Consider the following 20,387-nt stretch of genomic DNA (forward strand, 5'->3'; position numbering starts at 1 on the left):
TTTCAGGCAAGACTATTGGAGTGGGTTGCCATTTCCTTCTCCAGGGGATCCTCCCTATCCAGGGATTGAACCAGCTACTCCTGCACTGGCAGACGGATTCTTTACCAACAGAGCCATTTTACAGCTGCTCAAACCCATAGAATGCAGAACAGCAAAGGTGAGCTCTAACTCGAGCCTTGGCCATTGGGTGATGGCGCTGAGTCCATGTAGGTTCATCAGCCGTAACCGATGTAGCGCTCTTCATTCAGCCCAGCATTTTGCATGATGTACTCTGCATGTAAGTTAGATAAGCAGGGTTATTTAATCTGCTTCGATCATGCCCAATTCTTTGTGACCCAATGGACTGTAGCCCTTCAGACTCCTCTGTCCATGCGATTCTCCAGGCAAGAATACTAGAGGGGATTGCCATGCCCTTCTCAACCCAGGGATCAAACCCATGTCTCTTGTGTCTCCTGCATTGGCAGGGTGGTTCTTTACCACTAGTGCCACCTGGGAAGCCCTCCTTCTTTCATTGCTGATGGTCAAAAAATATTTATTATAGGTATACATCTATGCACACCTATTCATATATTGGAAAGAGTGAGATACATGTCGTGTGATGGTAAAATGCATGAATTCTAGAGTAAAACTGCTGGTGTTCCAATACCCCGACCAGCTGTGTACTCTGGGCCAGGTGCTTTGCCACTTTCTGACTCATTTCCTGCTTGTACAACAGGTATGCTCAGAGTGTAATAGTTAAGAATGTTTTTGGAACGTTTTAGGCACTTTGCAAGAATTAGCCAATACAGTTGTACCAATAAAGGTAGAACTCTTGAGTAATATTTCTCATTCGGTGCCTGTTGGCGGGAACAATGAACATTTAGTGGAAAGGAGACAGAGATCAAAACTGAGATAGATTTACAGACCAATTAGCTTCTTTTCTGCTCCATGCCCATAGATTTCCCAATCCCTCCTCAGCTATATCAGTGAGGATAGTGGGCCAAAAGAGCTTCCTGAAATGAACCAGTTTTACACTCTCCATAAAACACCACTTCTTGAGGATCAGACATAACCCTCCATTTCATAAGCTCATCATGAAAGGGAATCTGAGCCTTTCCTGTTTTAATTAGAAGTGCTGATTCCATACACCCATGTTTATAGCAGCATTATTCACAAAAGCCAAAAGAAGCAATCCAAGTCTTCACAGCAGATCAGTGGATGATCAAAATGTGGTATATGCATAAATGGAACACTATTCAGCCTTTAAAAGGAAATTCTAACACATGCTGTATAATATAGACAGACCTTGAGGGCGCGATGCTAAGTGAAATAAGCCATTCACAAAAGGACAAATGCTTAAAACGTGTATAATATTGTATAAGAAACGAATCGCCAATCCAAGTTCGATGCAGGATACAGGAAGCTTGGGGCTGGTGCACTGGGATGACCCAGAGGGATGGTACAGGGAGGGACGTGGGAGGGGGGTTCAGGATGGGAAACACATGTACACCCGTGGCGGATGCATGTTGATGTATGGCAAAACCAATACAATATTGTAAAGTAAAAAATAATACTAATAAAATTTTTTTTAAAAAAAGGACAAATGCTGTATGATTCCACTTACGTAAGATACCTAGGGGAGTGACCTTCAGAGACAGAACACAGAAGAGTGGTTTCCACCGCTGGGGGAGACAGGAAATGGGAGTTATTGTTTAATGATACAGAGTTTCAGTTTTGCAAAATAAAGAGAGTTCTGGGGACTGCTTGCACAGCATCGTGAGTGTACTTAAAATGACTGAACTTAAAAGTGATTTAAAAGTGTACTTAAAAGTGATTAAGATGGTGAATTTTATGTTACCCATATTTTGCCACTTTTAAAACATTTTTTAAAATACTGACTTCAATCAAACCACTACAGGTACCCTGGTGGCCACCAGTTGGGGAAGGGTGTGCTGTTGTTCCTGATCTATAAGACCCGATGAAATTGTTAATGCTTTTTCCTGTCAGCAGCCAATCTCACTGATAGGCTGCAGCTGCTGTCTGTGCGCTCCAGTCCAAACAAGAGTCCGGGCCACCCACTTCTGGCCTGTGATTCTTTCCTAGGGGAGCTACAAATATGACTCTTAAGTTAAAAGGTATGCATGGGGCACATGCATGCCTGTATCCCCAGGTGGGCACCCTGTTGAACCCCTACACATATGGGAGAGTAGGCCAGTACTAAAAGAGTCCATCCAGGTCAGCAGTGTTGGATCACACAATTGTCAGATGTAATGTCTGTGTTTCTGATGCCATCGTTGAAGCTCTAGGTAACGTCCCACGGTCTCTGGGATTGCACTCTGGGCTTCCCTGGTGGCTCAGTTAGTAAAGAATCTGCCTGCAGTGCCAGAGACCTGGGGGGTTCGACCCCTGGGTTGGGAAGATCCCCTGGAGAAGGGAATGGCAACCCACTCCAGTATTCTTGCCTGGAGAATCCCATGGACCAAGGAGTCTGGTGGGCTATAGTCCATGGCTATAGACCTGGTAGGTGAGAATCTGCCAAGAGTTGGACATGACTGAGCGACTCACACTTTTTGCACTCTGCATGAATGTCAGGTCTGCATGGGAGCTGTTTCCCTGCAAGCAGGGAATGCTTGAGTTTCTTCGTGAATTAAGACCACTTAGATTTCTGTGACAAGTGGTTTCTATATGAGTCTTTTAGATTAGACCTTCTGCCTATCGATTCTTTTAAAATGTATTAGAATTTCACAAGTATATGTGAATTACGTATCTTTTATTTTTCCGGGTTGGAAAGGAGATGGGCAAAGGACAAACATTTCATGTTTCATCACGAACAAGAACTACTTTCAGGTCCAGCATGCTGATTAACTAATATGATTATCCTTCATAACAGCAGCATGATATAAAGAAGATTTCATTTATTTTATTCATAATTATAATAAATTCTCTGTGCTTCCTTTTCTGATTGCTTACACACTTCCTCATGTATGTTAGTGTGTATGAGACAAAGTGTGTGTGTGGTATATTTTGTGACATCCTGAAATTTGAAACAAGGGCAGCTCACATGACTGAAAGAGCAGAGACTTTGCTTCTGAGACCTCTGACACCTACTCCTGCAAGCTTCTATCAAAAAGTCAGCTGTCAAATAGCTTATAGAAAATAGGCTTTTCAGAACATAAAAAGCAACGTGACCACATTTTACCCTGAATGTCTCTTGATTCAAGCTCTCTTGAGAAATAGAGGCCAAGGGCCACCTGTTACTGGAAAGAGACCAGCTGACCTCTGACCAGACTGCTGCTGGGGAGGTCTAACCACATCTGTGAGTTCCATCAACATCTCCCTTCCTTGGCCCATTAAGAAACTGGGGCAGAACTCAGGAGGAGAAGCTGCTTTCACAAGTCTGAGATGAAAGAGCCGCTGGGATCCAATGGTGATAACAAGGACTGACTCTCTTCCGTGCAGTCCTAAGAGCTGACATGTCCTTGGCCTTCCAAAATGTTGCTTCCAGAATACCAACCCGTCAGGACCCTGGGGAGAAACCACCACAAACAGTGAGACCACTGGCTGTGATCTGTGGGTCTTGGTGATAAAAGCAAAGTGACTCTTCTTCTCTCTCAGCCCCCAGACTCTCAGGTACGGTAGGACACTGTCAAGACTGAGCCTGTGGGCTAAGAGAACTTGGATGGCCTGACTCTGAAGCCCAAGCTGACCTCGGCAGGAACTGTCTTTGCAGAGAACACAGACTCCTGAAAGAAGGGGGAACAAGAGCTTTAAACCAAGTTTGACTTTTGCATTCCATCAGAAACAGGTGTTTGCTTTGGTGGAAGAGAGAGTTCACAGAGGGATTTCATGCATAGCTAAGAGCAATGGTGGAATTTTTCGGATGTCATAGCTGGGATCGACTTATATCATCAGGGCATTGTCACTCCAGTGGCTTTCTACAAGCAAGACATTAAACACGTGTGTGTGTGCCTGTGTGTACACAATACTTGAAGCTGGTCAAATCAGCACCCACCATTTCTCCAGCATTCTTGGGTATATTTCCAATATTAAGGCACTTCTCTTATCCTCTGGTTATAGTAACCCAAGTTACTTTATTCACAACATCTCCTTTGATTTTCATCACAATGCTATGAGATAGGCATTGTCTCCATTATATAGATGGGAAAACTGATGCTTAGAAAGTTTGTGGAACATCCTGAGGGGACATAACCAGGAAGTGCCAGAGATGGGATTTGATTTTGATTTCGCCCCTGATTCTGCTCCCACAGATCCCACAAGATAAACAGCACACGTTGCATGTTATATTAGCTGCAGAGTCAGTAAAAATTCCCGGGTGACCATCTGCAAAGCCCGTTCATTCACCTTCCTCTCCTCGGCCGAGCTGACCCACAAGTACCAAGTGTGGCAGGGCCTCCCTTGTCTCCTCACCGAGTGTCCCTCTGCCTCTGTTGCTTTCAGTCTTTTCCAAGATTAACATCTGACCTACCTTCTTTCCATGACCTGGATGGTCAACCCTCCCAACAACGAGTCCTGAGTGATAGAATCTGGTGAAATGACCTCACCATCTTTCCTAGTAGAATGGCTATCCTTCTGCGGACTTTTGAAGAGGCACCATTCATGCAGCCATAACTAACTGCCCAGTCTTCTGTTTAACCAGAGTTCTGAGACATCAGATCCTCTTGACAGCTGCATAGAAGTAGGAAAAAGTCAGTTTAGCTGTTGATCATCAACTCACTCTTTCTATTCTCTCCCAGATTTCTTTATTCTTTATCTTCTAGCTCTTCAGCTGTCTGCCTTCTCTAAGAAACTGCACTGGGTTGCTCTCTTCGAGATGATAGGTAAATAGAGGGGTGAGTAGATGGGAAGATAGGTAGATATATGATTGATAGATAGGTAGGTAGACAGAATATAGGTAGGATCTAGATCGGTAGACTATATATGGGTATGTACTGTATGTGTACATATACTATTGATTTGGGTTCCCCAGAAGCAGATTCTGAGATAAGTGTCCACATGCAGGAAGGAAACACTAGGGTGAGGATGAAGCCATGCAAAACAGGAAAGAGAAGAAAACTAAAGGAGACTAATCAGGCAACTTCTTATTGAAGGCAAGTGGCACTTGATTTCTCTGGGGACCTTGGGAGACTCTAAGACTTCCAGTCTCTCAAGCTCCACCCCAAATCTCCTGAATCAGAACATGAATTTTTAACAATATCCCCTAGTGGTAGAGTTTATAGAGCACTGGAGCAGAATATGCCTCAAAATTAAACTAACGACGGGGCAGGGAAGTTGTGAGATTTATCCTTCCGCTCTCCTATTTGACGTGGGTTGTGGGCAGTTTCTGGGGGTTTTCGTTCTCTGGCATTTCTGGCTTAGCCTTTGTGTTGTTGGAATGATCAGACTCCAGTGGCTAGAAAAAGTCCTCAGACAGAGAATTAAGTGTATTAGCAGTAAGCAGTCCTTGGCACATATAGTTATTACTAGTTCAGCTATGATTCAGATGTATATAAATGTGATATTAAAGTTGAGATTGAATTGCAATAATAACAACTTCCATGAGTGTAATACCGATCCAATGTTAACGATGCATTAGGTAGATTGAAGTCAGCAAGATTACATCTGGGCTTTTATTTGAAATAAAGCAGTTAATTTACCTAGCAGAGAAATACCATTATCACAATTAACTTTAGAAGCACTAAAATAAATCCGTATTATTTTTTTCTCAGAGTTATTTGAGGCTTTTTAAAGTAGGCCATGAGTGAGGTCAGGAAATGGGCTCCATCTTTCATTTACTTATTATAATTCCTAATATTAACTGCCAGGAGGGGTTGGGAGGAAGGCAACCAGTGTTCTTCACTGCAGTACAAAACAGTGCACCACACATATCCTGGAATATGTTCAAGAGCTGAAATTATGGTGGAAAAAAAAAGACTTGACTCCTATTATAACGTTAAACACAGTAAAGACATTTGGATGACATCCAGAAAAATCCATCACTGCTCCCGGACACAATAAAGTAACTACAATAAAGTGATTTCAAGGGAAATGTTAGTTCTCTTACCCATCACTTGCATTTTAAGGGGATATTAGGGTATTTCATATCACACAAGGAAAAACTAAAAAAAAATCAGGATGCATCAAAAGTTTCTAAATCAGCTTGGAAAAAATTAGAATAATAACCTCTTATTAATTCAAACTGTGATGTTGGAGAAGACTGTTGAGAGTCTCTTGGACTGCAAGGAGATCCAACTAGTCCATCCTATAGGAAATCAATCCTGAATATTCATTAGAAGGACTGACACTGAAGCTGAAACTCCAAAACTTAGGCCACCTGATGTGAAGAAACGACTCATTGAAAAAGATCCTCATGCTGAAAGGTTGAAGGCATGAGGAGAAGGGGACCACAGAGGACGAGATGGTTGGATGGCATCACCGAGTCAGTGGACTTGAGTTTGAGCAAACTCCAGGAGATGGTGAAGGACAGGAAAGCCTGGCATGCTTCTGTCCGTGGGATCGCAAGAGTCAGACACGACTGAGCAACTGAACAACAACAGTAATTACTAGAAACAACAGACTTAAACAAAAATCCTAAATAAGGATTTTGTGTTCAAATAATAGCTATAAAAAGGTATGAATCCAAAATTCTGTATTTCATAGGATGTATTCACTATGAGCTCCAATTACAAGCTTAACATGAACTTAAATAAAATTTACAACAAAAATGAATGAGCAGCATATCCTGTTCTACATTTTTTTGCTCAATATGACACCAAGTGAATTTTAATATATGATAAAATTAAACTCATTATTTATTAACCAAGTACCAAAATGGAAAAAACCTTTCATTTAGAAAATAAAAAGTTGATGCACAGAGTATATTCTTGAGTAATGAAACCCTACAGAAAATATTCTTATACCTGCTTCTCTCCTCTCGGTCTCCCTTCTGTCTGCCCTTTAGCATTAGCAGCAAAACCAATTTTGTATCTAATAAGTCTCTCTTGAATCCACCAAGCACGTAACTTTCTGTACACTTCCTCGTGCTACAAAAAAAACTGCCTTTTTTAGAATAAAGTCTAGTGAAATTCTGCTTTTGCTGACATCTTCTCTTTCTCTTTATAAGCAGTTCCTGCTCTGTCCAGCCAAGACACTGAAGAAGACATCAGTGGCTTTAAATCGTATATTTATTTATAGTGTGGTTGACAGACTCATTGGTGTTAGAAAGAAATGTTCTGCCAAATTTGACAATTCACTCCTTACTCTAATCCAAATTTCAGTTTAAAAAAAGAACCCACAGTGTGGAATGTCCATTTGGATTGAGGAAGAGGGTATTTTCTTCAAAGAAATAAAATGATTTCCCTTTTCCCCAAAGTCTGTGTAGGAAACAGCTTGTAGAGGCGTTGAGATGAGTCTGCTGAGGGCAGACTGGGCTGCTCACCAGCAAAGGACTCACTGCTGAGACTGAAGTTAAGAAGAGTGCACACTGGGATGGGTCTTTGGGGGTGAGAACAGATGTGTGAACACCAAAGGTCCAAAGCTGAATGGTATGTATCAAAAACTAACTGGATTCTGAACCAGTCCTGTCTAACAGAGGTGTAATGAGAGCTACAAAAGTCATTGTCAATGGTCTGTAGCCTCATTAAAATAGTAGAAAGAGGGACTTCCCTCATGGTCCAGTGGTTAAGACTCCATGCTTCCAATGCAGGGAGCCCGGGTTTGATCCCTGGTTGAGCTTCCCTGGTGGCTCAGACAGTAAAGAATCTGCCAGCAATGCTGGAGTCTTGGGTTCAGTGCCTGGGCTGGGAAAACCCCCTGGAGGAGGGCATGGCAACCCACTCCAGTATTCTTACCTGGAGAATCCCCAAGGACAGTGGAGCCTGGTGGGCTACGGTCCATGGGGTTGCAGAGTCAGACATGACTGAGTGACTAAGTACCCAGGGAACTAGGTCCCACAGGCCAAAACTAAGAGTTGGCTAAAGATAACTACAGGCCGCAAACTAAGACATAACAAATATTAAAAAAAAAAAAATAGAAACCAAGTTCATTTAAATAGTGTATTTTAAACCCAATATGTTCAAAATGATATCATTCCTAAAAATGGATGAGATGTGTTTTTTTGCATACTAACTTTTCAAAGTGAAGGGCAAGTGTTATCCTCACAGCACATTTCAAGGGTCCCAAAGTCACTTGTCACTAGTTGCCACTGTGCTGGCCAGCCCAAGTCCAAACAATTCTAAAATACAGAACCTCTGAGAGCCAGATCAGAAGGACTAGGTGAAATCATAAAGCCAGACTACATTCTTATTATCATGCGGTCTGACCTCGTTCATTTATACTTAGAACTCCAGCAACCTAAGAGGCTTTTCCTGCAGTGCAGGCAGCTTCTTTACCATCTGAGCCACCAGGGAAGCCCATTATTTTGTCATCCAACTCGATTTCACATCAACACACGTTATGAGCTGCATACCCTCCCCTGCACATATAACCCGGCAGTATCTTATCCTGCAACCCCTGGGAATCTCTTTAAATTAGGAAAATACTTTAATTCTGACTGGCTTTTCAGAACAAAAAGCAGTGTTGGTACATTTGGGTTAAAAGTGTGATCTGCCTAAGGTACAGAAAAACCGTTATGTCAAAGCTTCATCTAGGTTTTTGTGTGGCCAGAGCAAGGACTTCAAAAAACGAATAGTTCTGTTACTTGAAAAAGTGATATATGTTAGGGCTCATTTTTAATGTACCGTGGGCCTCTGGTCAAGTTGTGGAATAAAGAAGGAGACAGAGGCCAGCCTGCCACTTCAGTGCATTGTAATGTATGTCACTCAGCAGTCTGAGCACACTTTGCTGTAATTAGAAAAACGTTTCTCATCCTTAACATGGATCTTGATTGCAGTATTTCTGACACTTAATGTCTCTCCTGAGACAGGAGTTACTTCTGAGATGACTCAGAAATAATAAGGCATGTTTGCACATAATACTACCGGGGAAATCTCAAAGAGTGCTGAACTTGGAGAGCCAAGATTTATCCTGGACTGTCTTCAGGAAACCCCCCACCTCCCAGCGAGAGTCTGGGAGATACTTAAGTTGAGAAATGTCTTGCTTCAAGGGTTGTCCGAGGAATCGTACTGCTTGAGTGTAGACATGAGTAGGGAGATCATTCTAGGACATAATTGCTACCAGTGTGGAGGGACGGCTTTCTCCAAGGGTCAGTGAAGAGTCACACCCTACTGGTTTGAAGAAGGAAGCCCACCTCACAGAGAGGTAAAAGCCAAGGTTCAGGAGCCAATGCTGAGCACACTGTGTGTCTGGGAAAGGTTTAACTTTCTGAGTGATTTTCTCATGAACTATTGGAAGAGCTTTGTGAAGGACACACTGTTAATTTCCCTTCCTCTATTTCTTTATAGTTTTTCTTTGTCTTTATTTTTTTTACTTTGTTTATTTATTTTTTGCCTGCACTGGGTCTTCGTTGCTTTGCACAGGCTTTTCTCTGGTTGCAGCAAGCAGGGGCTGCTCTCTAGTTACGGTGTGTGGGCTTTTCACTGCAGTGACTTCTCCTGTTGCGGAGCATGGGTTCTAGGGCACTCGGGCTTAAGTAGTTGGGGCACACAGGCTCAGTAATTGTGGCTCGAAGGCTCTAGAGAACCGGCTCAGCAGTTGTGACACACAGGCTTAGTTGCTCTGTGGCACGTGGAATCTTCCTGGACCAGGCATCGAACCCTGCTTTGGCAGATGGATTCTTATCCACTGAGCCACCTGGGAAGTCCCTCTTTTACAGCTTTGCAATAACAGTTTTGTGTGATAGAATAAAAGCAGAACTAGCTATATAATTGCAGGACAAGTGCAAAATGAAAATGCAGGAACCCTTGTTAAAAATTAACAAGAACTCCAACAGAATGTGGTATACACTTATAATCAAATATCATTCAGTCTTAAAAATGAAGGAAATTCTGACACATGGTCAGTAGCTAGCAGCAGAATACTAAAGACCAAAGAAAAATTTTAAAGCAGTCAGAATTAAAAAGTAAATTACTTACAAAGGACCAATAATTAGACTAGCAAAACTCTTATTAGCATTAGTAAAGCCCCCAAAACAATAGCAAAATGACTTTATGTATTGGGAGAATATAGTCATCAACCTGGAAGGTTCTATCTAGCTAAATTATTATCAAGACTAAAGGTGAAGTAAAGACAAGTTCAAACAAACTGAGCCTGAGAAAGCTTATAACTCAGGGTCTTTCTATCACTGAAAAAACTACAAAAGGATGCGCATCAGTAGGAAGAAAACAAAGGCAGGAAGGGGGACTGACACACGGCTATTTTGTAGTTTCTCATTCTATCCCCATAACTTTTCATATTGTCTATTTCCCTTTTTCTCTGTGCTGCGACAGAGGATGAGATGGTTGGATGGCATCACCAAGTCCCTAGACATGAGTTTGAGTAAGTTCCAGGAGTTGGTGAGGGCCAGGGAGGCCTGGCGTGCTGCAGTCCATGAGGTCACAAACAGCTGGACACAATTGAATGACTGAACTGAACTGAACAATGAAAATGGGGGTATATATGGGCTTCCCTGGTGGCTCAGATGGTAAAGAATCTGCCTGCAATATGGGAGACCTGGCTTCAATCCCTGGGTTGGGAAGATCCCCTGAAGGAGGAAATGGCAACCAACTCTAGTTTTCTTGCATGGAGAATCCCATGGACAGAGGAGCCTGGAGGGCTACAGTCCATGGGATTGCAAAGAGTCAGATATGACTGAGCGACTAAGCATGGCACACACATACCTTCTCAAATCAGTATTTTCATTTTCTGTGGATAAAGACCCAGAAGTGGAATTGCTGGATCATAAGTTCGTTCCATTCTTAATTTTTTGAGGAACCCTCATATTGTTGTCTTTAGTGGCTGCCCCAAGTTATGTCCCACCAACAGTGCACGAGGGTTCCCTTTCCCCTGCACCCTCACCAACCCATTATTTCTTGTCTTCTTGATAATAGCCATTCTGTTAAGTATGAGATAATATCTCACCGTGGTTCTGATTTGCTTTTACATAATGATTAGTGATATTGATCACCTTTTCATGTACCTGTTGGCCCTCTGTATGCCTTCGTTGGGAAAATGTCTACTCAGATCCTCTGCCCATTTAAAAAAATAAATGTATTTCTTTGTTTGGCTGCACTGGGTCTTAGTTGTGATATGTGGGTTCCCGAGCTCACAGGCTCAGTAGGTACAGTGCATGGGCTTACTTGCCCCATGGCATGTGGGATCTTCCTTCCCCAACCAGGGATTGAAACTCATCCCCTGCTTTGGAATGCCAATTCTTAACCACTGGACCACCAGGAAGTCCCTGCCCAGGTTTTAATTGGTTTTTTGTTTGTTTGGAGTTTCTTTGCTACTGAATTGTATGAGTTCTTTATACATTTTGGATACGAGCTCCTTAGTAGATACATGATTTGCAATATTTTCTCTCGCTTAGCAGGTTGTCTTTTCACTTTGTTGTTGGTTTCCTTTTCTGTGCAGAAGCTTTTTAGTTTGATGTAGTCTCATTTGCTTATTTCTACTTTTATTTCCTTGGCTTTTCATGCCAAATCCAAAAAGCCATCGCCAGGACTAATGCCGAAGAGCTTATCACCTATGTTTTCTTCTAGGAATTTTAGTTTCAGGTCTTACATTCATGTCTTTAATCCATTTGGAGTTAACTTCTGAGTATGGTGTAAGATAGGGGCCCACTTTCATTCTTTAGCTGTCCAGTTTTCCTAGCACCATTTATTGAATATCCAACTGCTTCTTCAAAAGACTTGAAGCAGCTAGGAATAACCTAGAAATATAGCCAAAGATTTATTACCTGACATATGTATTTTATACCCTTGTGTACGTTCCTAATTTTCCTTCAATCAGAGGGAGATTATTGAGTGACTTACACGCTACAGGACTAAATAATGAGGAAAGAAATTGTAGATCTTGTATATGGTTTCCACTGTCTAGACTTGCTTATTTTAGATCCATCTAATGCATGAAGGATAATGGGACATTTTCCAAGACTGGGAAGAGCAACACGTAAGTGGAGCTGACGTCATAGTCCTTCTCGTGTTAGGAAATTTCCCATCATTGTTCCAAGAAAGCAAACGCTTGGGAACCACACTGCAGGAAATGAATGGTTTCACATAAACGCTCATTTGCCCTGCTGTCTGCAGTGTCATAAAATGTTTTATAATGATGGCATCTCCTGCTCAGTCTCATCCCTTCTTGAGAAAAGTTTGATTCTTTTTAGAGAATGAATTGGTGACTGGGGATTTACATTTTCTCTTGGAGAGAAATGTTTCTCCATGTTTGTGAAAAGTTATACTAACAATAACTGATGCTGAATGTTAGGCATTAGGCTGATGTTTCCAGCACACTTAACTGCTTTTGGTAGGAATCAAGGAGGTCTTATATGTTCTTTCCATCCAACGAGGCTATAGGTGCTTCTGTTATCACCCAAAAGTATCCAAATAACCTACCAGGAGCAGTGACATGTGGCCCACTGACTCTGCATAGAACTGGATGCCCTGTTATAACACATGTTTGAATTCCACAGCCTCTCAGCTGACCACCTGGATGCCTAAAAACAGCCAGGAATTCCTAACTGACCTGGAGTTCAGTGTCCTGGCCATGCCTGAGGATCAGGAATTCAGGATATGGGGTTCCAACACAGTGCATTGCACCACAGAGAACACGGTTGAGCAATCCGGTGGATGGCCTTAAGCCAGCCATTGATTTATGGCCAAGAATGCATTTCTGTTTCTGGTGACAGAAAAGCAGCTCTAAGATCCATTCTGGTTGACCACAGTAGCTGTTCTGATCAGAGCAGGCATCGTGAATTGAGTTGGTTTGGTTAATTCCCTGCTATTCCCTGCATATGGGGCTCCCCTGGTAGTGCAGTACTAAAGAATCTGCTTGCAGTGCAGGAAACGCATGTTCAATCCTGGGTCAGGCAGATCCCCTGGAGAAGGAAATGGCAACCCACTCTGGTACTCTTGCCTGGAAAATTCCATGGAGAGGGGAGCCTGGCGAGCAACAGTCTATGGGCTCGCAAAAAGTTAGATGTGACTGAGCATGCCCGCAAGCAGTATAGTACATATACAAGCTCTGTCTACTAAGACAACACTGAATCTGTAATTTCTTCAAAGTTTACAGTAGGTTATAAGAAAATAAAAGACTAGAATCAAGTGCCTAGGCTCTGTATCAGGTTACTCAAAGATTACAAGGAATTCCTCAGAATTTAAGGGAAGCAGCAAAGTCTATTCCAATAGACAGCTACAGATTTGATTTTGATCAAGAGTTTACTCATTTAGTTTGATTCAGTTTGACCTTTGAAGCCTTATTGTGAGCTAGACATTAAGCTACAGAGCAGAAATAAATGGTTCCACATCCTGAGTTTCACTAGCTCACTATACCTAGTGATTATAGAAAAGAAGTTAACATATTTCAACAGATTGCTTTGTCATTTGCTACTCTTTGGTGGGTCAGAATAGAATTGCTCATAGCATATACATGCTGGTTTTTTGTTCTCGAAGTCAGAATATACGGTAATTATAACAGATGATAACTTGTGTATAAGTTATGGTGCCAATAAGTGGTATCTAGATCCTTCAGTTTTAATATACTTCACATGACCACTTTCTCCTACACTGGGGGAAAAAAAGCAGAGCTTTTCTCTACCAATCCTACTTTTTAGAATATGATTAAGAAGCTGGATTTTACCCTCAAACCTGCTTAGCTGAGGGATATTTATCTGCAGGATAGAAAACTCCAGACTTCTCAGTGGTGATAAGGAAAAAGTGGGAAAAGTTAGAGCAAGTGAGAAAGAAAGAAACCAAAGAAAACAAAACTTTAGCTCCAGAAGAAAAGACAAAGGAAGTTTGGAAATTTAGAAAGAGGAAAGAAAGCAAAAGAAATGATGGACCAAACACTGTTAGGAAAAATATTTTTTTAGTCTGAACAGCAGGCTGATTTACTATAATCCTTCATGTCTTTGCTTATATACCCAAAATAGGATTCAACTTAGCTTCAAGTAAATGACATCAAACACCAAAAGCACCAAATGACTCATAAGTTAGAAAATCAGTTGAATGAGCTACAAAAAATAGACCCAAGTTTATTTTTAGAATTTAATAGAGCAGTTTCATTTTCCTCTAATAACATGTCAGAATATACAATGGCATTCTCTAAGGTCTAAAAATATATACTTAAATATATTTTATATGTAAAAATATGATTGAGCATGGTGCTCTCCTCTTGTGAATTTTTTTTTTTTAGTTAAGTGCATAGAACATTACAAAACCACTCACAAAGCCATCTAACCATGATTCTTGAGAAAGACGAATAGGGAATGATTGTGTATCATATTAGGATGAATTACAGAACTGGAGTAGGAAAGATGGTATTAGAGACGGTGTTTCTCACCTTAGTATTTTCCGGGTCTTCAAAAGCTCATTGTCCACACCCCCAGCTGTGGTCCATTGTAAAGGTGGTCACACTTTTAATGGGCCCTATTTTATTGAGTCTGTGTTTCATTTCTCCACCAGTGCCTTTCTCACTTGACTTGTAGCTTGTAGTCATTCACCACATAAAAATGCCAGAGCTAATAAGATGATTGGATGAAAATGCAGAATAATAACCATGTAATATGAAATATGCCGTAAATGTGGTGTACACATATTATATATTATGGCAAAACCTTGGTAATTGCCTGTCTGGTTTAATTTTCAGCTGAGTAAAGGGAAAAAAATCTGAGGTTGTGCTATCTTTTGCTCTATTATTCTTATTACAAATATCTGAATTGGTCAGGGAACCACAGAAATCCATCGCTCCAGTTTTATAGCTTTCAAAGTTTTTGGAATTGGAGGCTAACCTAAGGTAAAACATTTACTCAAGCACAGCTCTCCAGAGTTCTGTGACTTTTCTCATCAGAAATGAATTTCAAGTTAACCTTTAAATAATAAGAAACAAGAGTTTCCTATGCAATTGTGGGGTAGCCAAACCCCAGGGTAGGAATGGGGGCAGGACCCAGGGCAAGGACATGGTGTTCTCACTCACCCTTGTTTGTGATGGCTGTAAACACAAATGGACTTCTTGGATCTTGGAATCTTGCTGGGGGGGTCTCTGTACAGAGAAAGAAGTGTCATGATTTGGAAGTGGAGGGTGGACGGTGACGGTAAAATCTTGGGCAAAATTCCAATGTCTACCAATTCCAGCCTCTCTGTTCTCTGTCCTTTGTAGCCTCTGTCTTCCAGCTTAAAGCCTGAGCAAAGCTTGCCTTAGAAGGCACTTCAAGCCTCTGAACTAGGGAATTGATCCTCAGATTTCTGCAAACATCCAGGGAGGTTGCCAGGTGCTAGGGATCCCGGGATTAATAACTCCAAGTCCCTGTGTGCAGGTAATTCAAAGTCTGACGGAGAAGTTTGTACTAGCTTCCCAAGGCTGTGGTTAACCAAGTACCACAAACAGGGTGACTTGGACAACAGAAATTTCCTTCCTCCCCGTTCTGCAGGCTGGAACACTGAGATCGAGGTGCCCACGGGGTTGGTTCTTCCTGAGGGCTGGGAGCGCTTCACAGGCGGCACTAGTGGTAAGGGAACCCCCCTGCCAATGCAGGAGGCCCAGGAGACTCAGGTTTAGTCCCTGGGTCGGGAAGATCCCCTGGAGGATGGCACAGCAAGTCACTCCAGTATTGTCTGGAGAACCCCATGGACAGAGGAGCCTGGAGGGCTTCAGTCCACGGGGTCGCAACGAGTCAGACACGACTAAGTAACACACACACACACACACACACACACGCCCAGGCTGGGAGGGAGAATCTGTTCCGTTATTTCCTCCTGCTTCCAGCAGCCTCAGGCATTCCTTGTCTTGTTGGTAGTGCTCTCCCGTGTCTCCACATTACCTCCCTTCACGTGTGTCTGTCTCTGTGGCCAAGTTTCCCCTTTTTATAAGGACATCAGTCATATTGGATTTGGGCCCAACTTAATGACCTCATCTTTTTTTTTCTTTTTTCTTCTATCTTTTGGCTGCCCTGCAGGGCACATGGGATCTTAGTTCCCCAACCAGGGATCGAACCCACACCCCCTACACTGGCAGCATGGAGTCTTTCGTCTCAATGATTCCAGCCACGTTTGAGGCCCCAGTCTGACTTGGAGGTTCATGCTGAACACCGAGCGGCTCCCTAGTCTTTGCCCAGCAAACTACCCCCCACCCCCCACCACGTCCTTCCCTCCTTCCCTGCACCCCGGCCCTACTTTGTGCCAACAACTTAACTCCCTGTTCCAAGAATTTCACTGAAAAACACCTTTCACTTAGCAAGCATTTTCTACGCCTGTTGGTCTAGGCTCTACTCCTGGAGCTCAGCATATACCCTTGTCTTCAATGAGAAGCTCAGCCTAGTGAAGGACAGTAAAGAGTAAAACTCAGAGGAATAGAGCTTTTGGTAGAAGCCACCATGGGGTGATATTGGTTGGGGGGTGAGGGGCGGTGTAGAATCAGCCCTGAATTCAGCTTCAGGTGAAGAAGAGAGCAGGGAAGGCTTCATGTAGGAGGGGACACCTGAGCTGAGTCTTGACATACATGCAGTAGGGTTTATTCAGGTGATTATGTAGAAGCAGAAAAGACATGCAGTGTGGTGGAAAAGGATATTGGGACAGATAAAAAGACAAAAGGAGAATACATAAAAAGATGCTCAGTAAATGCTACAATTATTAGGTGAATAAAGAGAAAAGAGGGACTTCCCTATAGCACAAACACTAAAGAATCTTCATGCAGTGCAGGACACCAGGGTTCAATCCCTGGATCAGGAAGGTCCTCTGGAGAAGGGAATGGTAGTCCACCCAAGTGTTCTTGCCTGGAGAATTCCATGGACAGAAAAGCCTGGCAGGCTACGGTTCATGGAGTTGCAAAGAGTTGGATACGACTGAGCGACTAACACACAAAGAGAAAAGGAGAGTAGTGTGCTTGAAAGAGGTGGGTTTGAGCCATTTTCTTTTCAAAAATAGACAGCTTGTCTTGGTCAGCTTGGGCTACTATAAGAAAATACCATAGCTTGGGCACCTTAAACAGCAGACGTTTATAAGTTCAAGATCAAGTTGCTGGAGTGTTTGGTATCTAGTAGGGCTCTCTTCGGAGAAGGCAATGGAAACCCACTCCAGTACTCTTGCCTGGAAAATCCCATGGATGTAGGAGCCTGGTAGGCTGCAGTCCATGAGGTTGCACAGAGTCGGACACAACTGAGTGACTTCACTTTCACTTTTCACTTTCATGCATTGGGGAAGGAAATGGCAACCCACTCCAGTATTCTTGCCTGGAGAATCCCAGGGACGGGGGAGCCTGGTGGGCTGCCATTTATGGGGTCGCACAGAGTCGGACACGACTGAAGCGACTTAGCAGCAGCAGCAGCAGCAGCTGGGCTCTCTTCCTGGCTTGCAGAGGGCTGCCTTCTTGCTGTGTCCTCAGATGATGGAGAAGTAGTCTCTTCTCATAAGGGCACTAATCCCACCATAGGGGTTCCACCCTCAGGATGTCAGCTAAACCAAACCACCTCTTTAGGTCCCACCTCCACATACTGGGTAGACCAACCCAATACCATCACCTTGGGGATTAGGGAGTCAACATACCAATTCAGAGACACACAAACATCTAGTCCATAGCCCAGCTCTTGCTGATATTGGGAGGAGAAGGAATATGTGGTGCAGAAGAAACTGACTGACACCTTCCTCCAGCCAAGCCCCAATGCCAGTGGACGTGAGCACAGAAAACCATAAGATTCCTGTGGTTTGGCTCAGTCAGACCTATGATCAGTTACCAGGGCTCTCATGGTGGCTCATCACTCAGTGTAAGTGTAGACCTGTTCAAGACAGTCTTTTATTATTAATATCTAGCCCTACAAACTGGGGTTTCTCAGAAACCCACAGATTTGCCCAGCTCAGGGCTGCAGAAAGGGGACGCAGTTCTTCCCCAGCCGGGGCGTTAACAATCTCAGCTAGACCAGAGCATTGTTGGGCTTCCTCCCTAGCCATCACGGGTTTGTGACCGCTCTTGCTCCAGCACTGTGGTCATCTGACGTCAGGGGGTCCCCCAGAAGCCTATGTCTAATGCTAATTTAAGACAGGAAGCCTATTCCATGTGACTTCCTTCACCTCAGCACAGAACTCCTTATGCCCTGACACCTTAAAATGCACACGCAACCCTCAGGTAAGTGTGAAGTTTCACCAGGTTGTCCAATAAACCACAAAGCTTAAGCAAGATTACAACTAGGGCTGAAATTTTTGAGTCTGTAAGAAAGTATGGTGAGAATATAGGTCTCATCAGTTACCTAATCATCTGTGTGTTTTTATAAACAAAACTTCGGTGTTCCTTTAATGTCGTGTGGATATCAGGAAGGAAGCAGCTGATGTCATGTGTTTTCCTAAAAGGCATCAAGAGTGTTGACGAGGTCTTAAGCTGGAGAAAAACACTGGTATAGGTGCGATTTGCCATCCTCTAGTATGAGCTGTGCTGGTAGGAAGGAGGAATTGGTTAGAAAAAGACGCAGTGTACACAGGAGAATCTATGTGTCAAAGAACAAGGTCAGTAATGAAGCAATGTGTCTGACCTAGGATCATACTAGCAATGTGTCATACTAGGATCCTGGGTCACTGAGCAATTGTGTTCCCTCTTCTCTGAGTCCCATCTGTCTTTTTCCAACCTCCCTGCTCCTGGTTTGTGGGCTGAGCTAAGTCCCTGTCCTGCACCAGTCATAATCACCCAGAGAGTCTAAAGACGAATACCCTGAGGGCTCGGTTTCCATCCTGGGGTGGGAGAAGAGGGCTGGCATTTCACAGCTCAGGCTCTGAGATTCCACAGCCTCTGAGCGTAAAGGGGAGATGTTTACAACTGCTGTCTGGCTTGAGGGCTGGGGTGTTTCTCTGAGATGTGTTTGATAAAACCAGGATTCTGCCTTTGAGACAGAAAACAATCACATGTTGTTTTTCATAAGAAGGAAATGTATTCCTCTTCTTTCCACATTCAGCTTTGGTTATTGAGAAGGGTCATTTATAGTGTTGACTCAAATTCTGTATGGCATTGCATGAAAGAAATAATGACTTCATTGGTTAATCAGTTCAGTAGATTGGACTGAATTCTTAGTACCTTCTGGGGGGTGGAAATAATGGTTAGACCCAGTCTTCCCGTACAATGAACCTCTGAGTGTCTGGGGACCAACAGCAGGGCAGAAAGCTCTGTGCTTCATCCATCACTGTATCTGCCACACGGAGTGTAGTGTTTATTCAGTGCTTACTAGCTGTTCATCAAATATTTGTCAAATAAATGAATGAGGTCAGCCCCGCTTGAGGACAGAGAGTCCTTCCCAAGCTGAGAGGTGAGCCATTCAGGCACAGGTGACTAGGGCAGGCTTCATGAAGAAGGTGGAATTCGAACAATGCTTTCAGGAAGGGGTTGGACTCCAGGCATCAGGTGGAGGGGGTGACCAGAAAGGGGTTATTCTTTCAGGTCAGGGGGCAAAGGTGAGTCAAACCAGGAGGGCATTTTCAGGAGGTTAAAGGACAGAGTGCAAGATGCCGGGCAGGGGGAGAACAGCCTAAGAAAGGTGGGCTCAGAGCGCGGGCGAGGAAACCACCTCCAAGCTGACTCCCCACGTAGCTGAGGAAGGGGAGCGACGGAGAGACTGGGAAAGGTACACGGGCAACCCAGCCCAGTCCATGGGACTGATGGTCAGCTCCTTCCTGCCGTGATCTTAACCCTTTAGGAAAAGTGGAAAAAAAAAAAAACTGACTTCCTATGTACTTTCCAAGTGAACCTTAAGGATCATTAAGTTCCTAGTCAACTTTGAATAAAGGTATGAAGAGGAATAAGAGCGGATCCCAGAAACCCCAGGGGCTGCTCTCAACCACAAAGTGTCCCAGGGGAGAAGCAGCGGCCCATGTCCCCTGTCCCTGCGATCACGGGCTGGAGGACCGCAGGCACCCGGGGAGCCCAGGTCACTGCCCTGCAGTGGTGTGGGGTGTGGGGTGCCCATGTGTGCAGGTGAGGTGTGTGTGTGTGTGTGGTGTAGTATTTGGGGAGTTTATGTGGTGTGTTTATATCGTATGCGTAGAGATGTGTGTCGGTCTGTGGTGTGTGTGTGTGGGTGTGGTATTTGGGGGTGTGTGGGGTGTGGTGTGTGTGTATGAAATGTGTTGGGATGTTTGTGTGTATGTGTGTGTGTGGTGGAATGTGTGTAGGGCTGTGGGGTGTGTGTTGTGGTATTTGGGGGTGTGTGGGGTGTGGTGTGTGTGTATGGAATGTGTCGGGATGTGTGTGCGTGTGGTGGGATGTGTGTAGGGCTGTGTGTGTGTGGTGTGGTGTGGCATTTGAAGTGTGTGGTGTAGTGTGTGTGTGTAAGGGTGTGGTGGCACCGA

The 20,387-nt window shown here is 43.5% G+C and overlaps 1 long non-coding RNA gene across 3 annotated transcripts; it reads right to left on the minus strand.

Annotated features, from left to right (window-relative positions):
• Window positions 1–1,330: 1,330 nt before the first annotated feature.
• Window positions 1,331–15,893, minus strand: LOC109577273 (uncharacterized). Of its 3 annotated transcripts, XR_011563502.1 has the most exons (4): window positions 15,043–15,893; window positions 14,410–14,587; window positions 4,466–4,665; window positions 1,331–3,722 (listed from the first exon to the last, which is right to left on the minus strand). It is a non-coding gene; the product is annotated as an uncharacterized lncRNA (long non-coding RNA). The 3 variants fall into 3 exon arrangements; XR_002183513.2 differs by having other exon boundaries at window positions 1,331–4,665; XR_002183515.2 differs by lacking the exon at window positions 14,410–14,587 and having other exon boundaries at window positions 1,331–4,665.
• Between the last annotated feature and the right edge of the window lie 4,494 nt (window positions 15,894–20,387).

This window comes from Bos indicus, chromosome 23 (assembly GCF_029378745.1).
Source record: "Bos indicus isolate NIAB-ARS_2022 breed Sahiwal x Tharparkar chromosome 23, NIAB-ARS_B.indTharparkar_mat_pri_1.0, whole genome shotgun sequence".
Lineage (NCBI taxonomy): Eukaryota > Metazoa > Chordata > Mammalia > Artiodactyla > Bovidae > Bos > Bos indicus.